The following is a 10,506-nucleotide window of genomic DNA, read 5'->3' as shown; positions in this document are numbered from 1 at the left end:
TTTCAGCCTGGGCTGTAACGGAGTGAGACTCCATCTCAAACAACAACAACAACAATTTTTAAAAATTTCTAAAAACCATACAATAACAACTATTTATACATGATGAAGGTAAGTGAGACCCAGAGAGTTAAAAATGAATTACTCTGGATCAAACACCTGGGAAATGGTGGCGTCGGAATTGAACTCAGGTGTTCTTTCTTTTTTTTTTTTTGGAGACAGGGTCTCGCTCTGTCATTGAGGCTGGAGTGCAGTGGCATGATCATGGCTCACTGCAACCTCTGCCTCTCAATCAAGTGATCCTCCCACCTCAGCCTCCAGAGTAGCTGGGACTACAGGCATGCGCCACCATGCCTGGCTTTTTGTACCTTTTGTAGAGACAGGGTTTTGCCATGTGGTCCGGGCTGGTTTCGAACTCTTGAGCTCAGGCAATCTGCCCGCTTCAGCCTCACAAAGTGCTGGGATTGCAGTGAACTCAGGTGTTCTGATCCTAAATCCAGATTTTCCCATTCTACCTTCTGCTTTGAAAGATATAAGGAGGCCAAGAGGGCTTAGCCCCAAGGTGGAGGAAGATAAGCTGGTATGAGGAAGCTGCTCAATGTTTGTCATTTTAAACCGTTTATCCACGGGCGCAGGTCATGTCTTTGTTGGGGGCCAAGCCAAGGCCCAGCAAAGACAAATGGCTCTTCCAGTGTGGGTGGAAGAGGGGTGAGGTCACCCAGTCCTTGGCCTGTGGTTTGCTTTGCCTCAGTGCCGGGAGCAATCTCTCGCCCTGATTTGCATTGTAGGCTGAGGATTCAGGTCAGTGAGAAGGCCAGTGCTAGAATTGTCTGTGTGGGTGCTGCTGATAGGGATCAGCTGCTGATCCTGGCTAGGGCTAGGGGCTGAGCACACGGGCACCAGCCTACTGCTCGGGCAGCAAGGCAGCAGGATGGAGGGGTTTGTAAAAATGCCTTCCACCTACCCTGCTGGGCTTGCCCAAGAGGCTCTGAGTGTGTGAAGGGGAAGACAATTATCGCTAGGCTGGAGAATAGAAAGAGCACCGTCAGGTGAGAAAGAAAAGAAAAAAAGAGAGGGGAGAGAGTGGATAAGAAGAAGGAAGCCTGGGACACAAGAGCAAGGGCTTTGCTTGCTAAACTCCTAGGGAGCACACAAGTGAGAATCCAGGGCAGAGGGAAGCAGGATGGGTGCCCTGAGCACTTGGCCCCATTTCCTGGGGCTTACTGGCCTCCTGGGTGGGAGTTTTATAGGCTACTGCTCCTTGGGGAGGCCTCAGTGATTGAGGATGCTCCTGTATGAGCCTCGGCCCTGACCCCGGGTTGGGAGACTGGAGGATCCTAACAGGATTGGGGGTTGGTTGGGTGTGACCAAGGCATCTGCCAAAGGGAGAGTACGAAGGAAAGCGGAGGCACCTCCTCCCTGGCTGTCCTTGGCCCCCTCTCCCCTCCTTGTTCTCTGGGAGTGGCTGGTGAGCAGTGGCCTCCCTGCAGGGCCAGGCAGGTGGGCCAGAGCTTTTGGTTTGCTGAGGTTTGTCAGGTTTTCCAGCTCGGGGCTCAGCCAGCTGGCAGGAAGCAGGACAGAGGTCACTTGAATTCAGACCACACGTCCCTGTTAAATACATTAGCTTTTAAATCAATCTTTGTTCAAAGTCCAGTGAGTTGCAAGCCTAGTGCTCACCTGCAGAGACAGAATTCCTGAGCGAACTAACAGAGTGGCTCCTCTTCCATCTCCAGGTAAGAACTGCTCGTGTCCTCCTTGAGGGTGCTGGCCACCGGGGCCTGAGCTACCTTCTTTCTTTTCCTTTTCCCTTTTTCTTTTTCCAAGCCTGTAGCTGGCTGTCTAGGGCAGAGAAGAGTCCCATGGGGAGGGAGCCAGGCCCCTTTAGTGGTGGTTGGGGGTGAGAGATGATCCACACTCTGAGATTCTTTCTGCTGGAGATGCCCCTCACCTTTGCAGGCTAGGGTCTGCTTCACAAAGAAATTGGTAAACCGATCTCAGAAAAAGCTTTCCCTGTGTTGTATGGGGGGTTTGATGTGCAGCCAAAGGGAGTGAGACAACAGACTTCACAGGTAACCAGGCGGATACGCCCAGGACCTTCCTACTGGTACAGGGGCCTTGGGTAGCAGAGAAGACTCTTCTGGAAGCAGCCTTTAAAGGACGCAGCCTAACTTAGCTTGCCCACTAGATAATAAAAGCAGGCATCTTTCCTCTCTGTATCACACTGCAGCACTAAGACATGAGAAAAACCAGTGGATTTCCAGGCTGGCTGAATTTTAAAACATACATTCCCCAGGCTCTCATCTTTGGCATTTCTAAGTCTCCAGACCTTGTGTGAATTGAAAGATCTTTATTTGAAAACTCTCCCAGAATCATTCTGATCAGTGCAGGTAGGTTTGGGAACCACTAGTAGTTTATTTCTTAAGCAGAAGTGTCATGAGACTTAAGTATGACACTTACCTAAGGGTTCACTCTCTCTGAAGACTCCCAGTCTGGGTTGGATCCAGCTATGAAGATTTGGGTGTTGGCTCTGAGAAACACATTCTTCTTTATTTACTAAAATCTCTGCAATGTGTCACCAGGGCAGCTTTCAGTCTTGTATCCAGAAGGCAAGAGGGGGTAGCAGGGACTGCCTCAGGCCATGATTGTCCAGTCATCTGAAGTCTGCAGCAAATTACTCAGGGTCTTTGAATTTCCATGTTATGATAGTAACTTCTGCTTATCTTTGACTTTTGTATGTTCTCTGCACCATAGGGTGTGAAGTTGCTGGTAATGATGTCTTATAGTCATAGACCACTGGCTAGGCAGCTACTTCTCCCCCATGGGAAAGAACATAGGACTGGAATACAAATCATCAGAGTTTTGATTCAGTTGCTAGTGACAGGCCATTAGACAAACTACTTAGCCAACTGGAGCCTCAATTTCATTATTGATCAAGTGAAGTCCTGTCATCTTTTCCCCAAGAGTGTACTGAAAATAAAATTGTAAGTACAAATGTGTGGTCTGGCATGGTGGCTCATGCCTGTAATCCCAGCACTTGGGGAGGCCCAAGCGGGAGGATCACTTGAGGCCAGGAGTTCGAGACCAGCCTGGGCAATGAAGTGAGACCCCCCCCCACGCCGTCTCTACAGAAAATAGTAATAAATTAATCCTGCGTGGTGGCATGTGTCTGTGGTGTCAGCTACTTGGGAGGCTGAAATGGAAGGGTTGCTTGAGCCCAGGGGGTCGGGGCTACAGTGAGCCATGATTGCATCACTGCACTCCAGCCTGGGTGACAGAGTGAGATCCTGTCTAAAAAACAAAAAACCATGAATGTGTTAAAAACACGATGTAAGATGCCTATATTTCAAATGTGTATATCGAAAGTCTCTGTAGAATAGTAAGAAGAAACAAACTGCAGTCACTTGGGAAACCTTGTCCTAGTCTTTTAATCTCGTTGAGCCTCTGTTTGCTCACTTACAAATAAGAAGTTGAGACCAGATCATCATTAATGTCTTTTACAGTTGGCCAAGTATAAGGTAGATCCTGGAGCCTTGAAGGGTAGCTCCTTGTTATTGGGGTATAAATTAAAATGTCATCTCCCAGGAAGGACTTTCTAAATCAGCCTCCCACCTCCATGCCACCAGTATCTCTATCATTCATAGCGTGTACCATCAGAAATCATCTCATTTGGGCCGGGTGCAGTGGCTCACATCTGTAATCCCAGCACTTTGGGAGGCTGAGGCGGGTGGATCACCTGAGGTCAGGAGTTCAAGACCAGCCTGGCCAACATGGTGAAACCCCATCTCTACTAAAAATACAAAAATTAGCTGGGCATGGTACTGCCTGTGTGTAGTACCAGCTACTTGGGAGTCTGAGGCAGGAGAATTGCTTGAACCTGGGAGATGGAGGTTGCAGTGAGCCAAGACTGTGCCATTGCACCCCAGCCTGGGTGACAGAGGGAGACTCCATCTCGAGAAAAAAAAAAAAAAATCATCTCTTTTACTTGTCACCTTTGCCAGATGTTAAGCTTCAAGACTGCAGGGATCTTGTCATTTGTATTACTTGCTGTATTACCAGCCCCTTGAGCACTACCTGGCATAGAACGTATTTGCATAAATGGAATTAGTGTGGCAGGGAAGGAGCTAGAAGAATAGATGCAGATGGCGATGGCTTTGATGAGGCGTTCCTCAGGAAAGGAGGTTGAAGGACTCCAATCCTCTCTCAGGGCATCTGAAGTCCAGGGTCTAATCACATGGGAATGGGTTTCTCTGGTCACTTCTTAGTGAAATGATTCTTGCATTCATTGCATAGGGATGTGATGAGAGTGGCAAGCTGGAGCTAGACGTGTTTTCCTCAAGATCTCAGCAACTTCTTTCTTTGGTCCTTCATGAGGGACTGCCCAGATTTCCTTAATCTCTTTGCCTGATGGGTATCGTGGCTAAGTGATTAAGAAAATGAGCACTGGGATTGGAAACATGCACTCTAGATCAGACTCTCTAAGCTTCTATTTCCTCATCAGTCAAATGGGCATATTAGAACCTAGTTCCGGAAGTTATGAGGGTTAAATGCACATAGTGTCTAGCACATCTTAAGTGCTATTGAGATAATCTTCAGACAGCTTTGCTGTTACATGACTCCTGGAATGCTATTACATGACCCCCAGGGAATGGCAGGAGTTTTGGTAAGTAGAAAAGATAGCCCTAGCCCACTTAGTGGCAACCAGAGAAGGTTTGCTGTTGGTCTGAGGTGGTCACTGGTTTCTGAGGTGCCAAGCGTGGTTGGAGGCACAGATAGTCGACATTCATAAAGCTGCGTAGAACCATGGGGTCCCAATGGGCACGTGAAACTAAATGATCCAGAAAAGCCCGTGGACTTTCCACCAGTTGTATTGAATACATCTTGATGGTGTGAGAATACAGAAAGGGGCTGTGGTGCCTGCTCTTAAGAAAGCTTATCTTGGCTTGGCACGATGGCTCACGCCTATAATCCCAGCACTTTGGGAGGCTGAGGAGGGTGGATCACTTGAGGTCAGGAGTTTGAGACCAGCCTGGCCAACATAGTGAAACCCCATCTCTACTAAAAATACAAAAAGTAGCCGGGCGTGGTGGCAGGTGCCTGCAATCCCAGCTTCTCAGGAGGCTGAGGCAGAAGAATTGCTTGAATCCAGGTGGCGGAGGTTGCAGTGAGCCGAGATCGCACCACTGCACTCTAGCCTGGACCACAAGAGCAAGATTCCATCCCCCCCGGCAAAAAAAAAAAGCTTATCTTGCTGGGGATACACGACATGGACCCTGAAGCTCCTCTATAGTCTACTGGACTGAGCCCAGTGCTCACAGTCTAACCTACTTCTTTTTTTCAACATATAACTGTGCTCTGATCTTTCTGAACCATTCACCATAGTCAGTCACCTAGTCTGACTACTTGTATTTCCAGAATACATTCTACACCTCAGGCCTGGGAGGCAGGGTAGATGGTGGAAGGAATCCAGACTCTGCTTATCCAAACAGTCAGGGGAAACCAAGTTAACTTTTCAGTCTCTTTTCTTTTTCCTTGTAAAATGGCCCATCAGGATTGAATCAGAACCCATAAAAAGTAACTAGGCTGGTTCCTGATCCTAGCAGGGAGCTCAATAAATATATATAACAATAAGAAAGCTTTTATATTTAAATATTCCAGCACCCACACCGTTGTTCAGCAGTTAAACTTCATAACTCTCCCTATGGACTCTGGGCTCTTTCAGGGCAGGATGGTAGCTATTCTGGGTTGAACCCTGATAACTGCCTGGCAGTAGGTATTACATAGAACTTGTTAAGTATATGAGCGATAACTGAAATTCAGATGAAATGATACCTTCAGACTGTGGTGGTCATGGAAGGATTCGTATATAATCTAAAATTTGAACTGAGCCTTGAAAATGGTAGGTCTTAAATTCATTCACTTGGAAAAAATGTTTACTTAGCACTTACTATGAGTAAGTAGTCAGAAGTGGGGAAGGGATTCCAGGCAGAGCATGGGGCATGAGCAAAGGGCAGGCTCGTGTGGGTGACCATGCACAGACCAGTTGGGGCTTGCTGAGGAGCTGGGGGCCCGAGGTAGGGCTGGATTATGTTGAGCCTCAGTGCCTGAGCAAGAAGCTTGAACTTCTTTTTTTTTTTTTTGAGACGGAATCTTGCTCTGTTGCCCAGGCTGGAGTGCAGTGGCACGATCTCGGCTCACTGCAAGCTCTGCCTCTTGGGTTCATGCCATTCTCCTGCCTCAGCCTCCCAAGCAGTTTGAACTATAGGCGTCCATCACCACACCCAGCTAATTTTTTGTATTTTTAGTAGAGATGAGGTTTCACTATGTTAGCCAGGATGGTCTCGATCTCCTGACCTGGTGATCCGCCTGCCTCGGCCTCCCAAAGTGCTGGGATTACAGGCGTGAGCCACCGTGCCTGGCCAAACTTCTTTTTCTTGAATGATTTTTTTTTTTTTTTGAGACTGTAGTATAATAAAACCAGGGTCAGAAAGTTTGTCTTGAAGCAGGACTCTTGTAGTAGTTTAAACATACCAAAAAAAAAGTGAGGGGGGTAGAAATGCAAGTTCAAAAAGTCATGTAACACAAAATGTCGATTTGGGGAAAACACTTGTCTCAGCTGACACTCAGGACGGTTGAGCTGTCTTCAGGTACTAGTTCTATCAGCAGCCTGAGGGTGTCCTCTCTCTGTGGGTGCCTCTGTTTCCACACAATATTGGCTCTATCCCTCTCCCAACTCATAGAACTCTTAGATAAGCAATCAAACTGTGAAAGGCCTTGAACTCCAGCCCAGAGTCTTGCCATATAGGACAAAGTATTGTTTATGGTGGCTGGAGGTAGGGAAGGTACTTAGTATCGGCAGGCCAAATGAACTTTGGGATAAGTAGATTCCATTCCTGATCATAAATGAGAAATAAAAACTACTCAGTGGGTCTGTGATCACTCTTCTCCAGATAATTCTCAATGGAATGGATTTCATTGATTTCTCACATTTGAAATTTATCCCTGGCTAAGACCAAACAGTAACTATCACAATGGGAAAGTACACTAAGCAAATACATATTTTAGAGCCCTGCTTCTCCTTCTATTTTTGATATTAGTTATTTAAAGTAAATATACTTGAGTATTTGAATTTCTGTATGCCTTGCTTTTCAGAGGAGAAATCCAGGCAGCCTTAAATATGATCTGCATAAAAATATAGGATCTGTTCTAGGTAAAATATATTTGAAGAAGGGTGAAATTGAGTTGTCTTTATCTCTTCCTTGCTAGAGACATCTGTCAGTAGCAGCTCAGATACAGCAGGATTTTTTTACTTATGCTGTTGGAAGGAACAGCATGTGCCAAGGCTCTGTGGCAGGCTCTGAAGGAGGCCAGCCATGGCTGGTGTGAGGCATGAAGCCTTGGAGTCAGGGCTGATGCCTGTAAGGGATTCTCAAGCCTGTCTATAGTTGCTGACTTAACGTCGCACAGTCTCCACCAACTGTATTTTCCTAACAAAAGTCTACTGGGTTTGTTTTCTTCTTTCTTGTTACACAGATGCACGCAAGTGCTGCAAGAACAGTATTCCTCAAAGTACACACTGTGGTCAAGCATCCTGAGAATGTGGCTTTTTTCTTGCTAAAGTTCAGAGTGTTTTATAGGCAAGCATGGAGTTCAGTGGAAAGCAAATAATGTCTAGATTGAATGTTGCTGGAGAGACCCTGCCCTTTCTTTTCCTTATGCCTCAACGAAACAGAAATAACTTACTCTGTGGTTTCATACTAGATTATACAATCAGATACCCTTCCATAGTCAAAGTAACTAGGGTTAAACATTCCTCACCAGCAGTCCTGGTAAGTGTTTTTTTGTTTTTTTTTGAGACGGAGTCTCGCTCTGTGGCCCAGGCTGGAGTGCAGTGGCATGACCTTGGCTCACTGCAACCTCCACCTCCTGGGTTCAAGCAATTCTCCTGTCTCAGCCTCCCGAGTAGCTGGGACTACAGGCACGTGCCACCATGCCCAGCTAATTTTTGTATTTTTAGTAGAGACGGGGTTTCACCATATTGGTCAGGCTGGTCTTAAACTCCCAACCTCAGGTGATCCGCCTGTCTCGGCCTCCCAAAGTGCTGAGATTACAGGCGTGAGCCACTGCACCCAGCCCCTGCTAAGTTTTTAGTGTTTAGCATTTTCATGGATTGAGTGTTGGTTATGTAAGTGCCTTGTGGGGAGAGGCTCTGTTTTCTTCGTGGTGTGAAACTGACTGCATAATTGATTCCTAGTTACTATTAGATAAGGTGATGGTGGGTTCAGGTGTAGATGACTATATTTATGGAATAATCCTGCCACTTCTAAGTCCCAGACCTTGGAAGATGAGCAGAGATGACAGTACCTGGGCTCTTTCTTTCCTGATGGTATTTTATTGCATCTGGCCATCGCTGGTGACAGCCCCCTTCTGTCTTTCTCCCTCCAAGCAGAATGCTGTTTATCCCATGGCCTCTCTCTGATCTTTTGGCATTTCAGTGATGCTGTCTGGTGAGTGAGCCTATTCACTAGGTACTCCTTGGCTATGAAGGTCCCTCTCTGGGTCAGGTATCTGTAGCTAAGGTAATGCTTCACTCACTCCATCTTGTCCACTGCTGTCTGTTCCTTGGGTCCCTATGTTCACTTCTGTTAGAGGTCATCCACTCCAGGTGGTGGAACTCTCTGGCCAGCTTAGTCTTGAAATTCTGTTAAAGCTCCCTGGACTCTTTTACCTCCTTGATGCACAGCATTTGGTTCTATTTTGTAATTCCCTGGCTTTTAGACTTACAGGATACTTTTGAGTCCAGAGTTTATTATTTGAGCTTTCTTTCATGGGGAACAAAATCTCCAGCCCTGACTTTTCAGCAGCTAAAATTAGCTTTGCAGAAGTGATCTGGACTGAGTGGATAGAGAATCCCTTGCCTGATCATTGAGGTGCCTGCCCATTCTTAGTCTGTAATTTCTTCTTGTCTGCTGCAAAAAGAAAATCAGGAACAAATTTCAAATGTTCTCACAGAAAATGGGATTCCCATTGCATCAGGCCTTTCATCAGAGGACAGGAAAGAGTAACTTGGATGGAGTGGACTTCTATGCCCCAGAAACTGTGCTGAGAGGCCTTGCATGCTCTACTGTGAGTCACCTTCACGGCATCCACATGTGCTTCCTATTCTAGGGGTACTTCTATCTTCAGCTCAAAATTAAGGAACTCACCCATGTTCTCACAGTTAACAAGCGGTGAAGCCAGGATTAAAATCTAGGTTTGGCTCTAAAACCCTTGCTCTTTCTACTCTACCCTTACTCAGAATCGATCCTGGGGGAATATGGAAACAAAAACACAGATTCCCTTTTGTATACACATCTGGCTCCTTTACAATTGCATCATGGGGAACTATTCTGCTCTAAAGATCTTTTCAGATGACTTTTCCTGTGTCAACCCACTAACTTTTGAAACTGCTTCCACAGTCCCTTCTTCTTTCCTCCCAACTCATGCTGTTAAGCTAGTCCCTGAAACATTTCATCCTCCCAATCCCAAACTCCTAGCTCTTCTTATCTGCCAATTCATGTTGGCCCCACAGTCTGACATTCCAGCTCTGTGCTCCTTGTAAATCTAGAAATCCTCACATCCTACCCTTATGGGCTTGTTAGTTTGAGCTGGAGTCTTGCTGTGTCACCCAGGCTGGAGTGAGTGGTGCAGTCTTGGCTCACTGCAACCTCCGCCTCCCGGGTTCAAGCGATTCCTGTGCCTCAGCCGCCTGAGTAGCCGGGATTACAGGCACACACCACCACGCCCAGCTAATTTTAAAATTTATCTTATTTTTTTTTTAAATTTGAGATGAAGTTTCACTCATTGCCCAGGCTGGAGTGTAATGGCGTGATCTCAGCTCACTGCAACCTCTGCCTCCTGGGTTCAAGCAATTCTCCTGCCTCAGACTCCTGAGTAGCTGGGATTACAGACGCCCACCATCACACCTGGCTAATTTTTGTATTTTCAGTAGAGACAGGGTTTCGCCAAGTTGGCCAGGCTCGTCTCAAACTCCTGACCTCAGGTGATCCGCCTGCCTTGGCCTCCAAAAGTGCTGGGATTACAGGCGTGAGCCACTGCACCTGGCCTTTATTTTTTATTTTTTGAGGCAGAATGTCGTTCTGTCACCCAGGCCAGAGTGCAGTGGTGCAATCTTGGCTCACTGCAACCTCCGCCTCTCGGGTTCAAGCAATTCTCCTGCCTCAGCCTCCGGAGTATATGGGGTTATAGGTGCCTGCCACCACACCTGGCTAATGTTTTTTGTGTTTTTAGTAGAGACGAGGTTTCACCATGTTGGCCAAGCTGGTCGCAAACTCCTGACCTCAAGTAATTCACCCGTCTCGGCCTCCCAAAGTGCTGGGATTATAGGTGTGAGCCACTGCGCCTGGCCTACCCTTATGTTTTAAAAACATGTCAGCCCCAACTTAGGGTAAAAGTTACCACTTTCCTTGTCTATTCTTGATGTATATTACTGTGAGAAAAATACATGGGAAC

The 10,506-nt window shown here is 46.7% G+C and overlaps 1 protein-coding gene across 4 annotated transcripts in view; it reads left to right on the top strand.

The window, feature by feature from the left end:
- Positions 1 to 825: 825 nt before the first annotated feature.
- PDZK1 (PDZ domain containing 1) overlaps positions 826 to 10,506 on the top strand; it is a 38,210-nt gene continuing 28,529 nt past the window's right edge. For 2 of the 4 annotated variants that reach the window (XM_063625928.1, XM_063625929.1), the window contains exons 1-2: positions 826 to 1,046; positions 1,647 to 1,730. The gene's annotated coding sequence lies outside the window, so the exon portion shown is untranslated. Of the gene's footprint in view, positions 1,047 to 1,515; positions 1,731 to 10,506 lie in introns of those variants that run through there. The other 2 variants (XM_063625931.1, XM_063625930.1) reach the window with 1 other exon arrangement.

Source organism: Symphalangus syndactylus, chromosome 12, assembly GCF_028878055.3.
Source record: "Symphalangus syndactylus isolate Jambi chromosome 12, NHGRI_mSymSyn1-v2.1_pri, whole genome shotgun sequence".
NCBI lineage: Eukaryota > Metazoa > Chordata > Mammalia > Primates > Hylobatidae > Symphalangus > Symphalangus syndactylus.
Note: the sequence above shows the minus strand (reverse complement) of the source record. Positions and strands in the feature narration are given on the sequence as shown.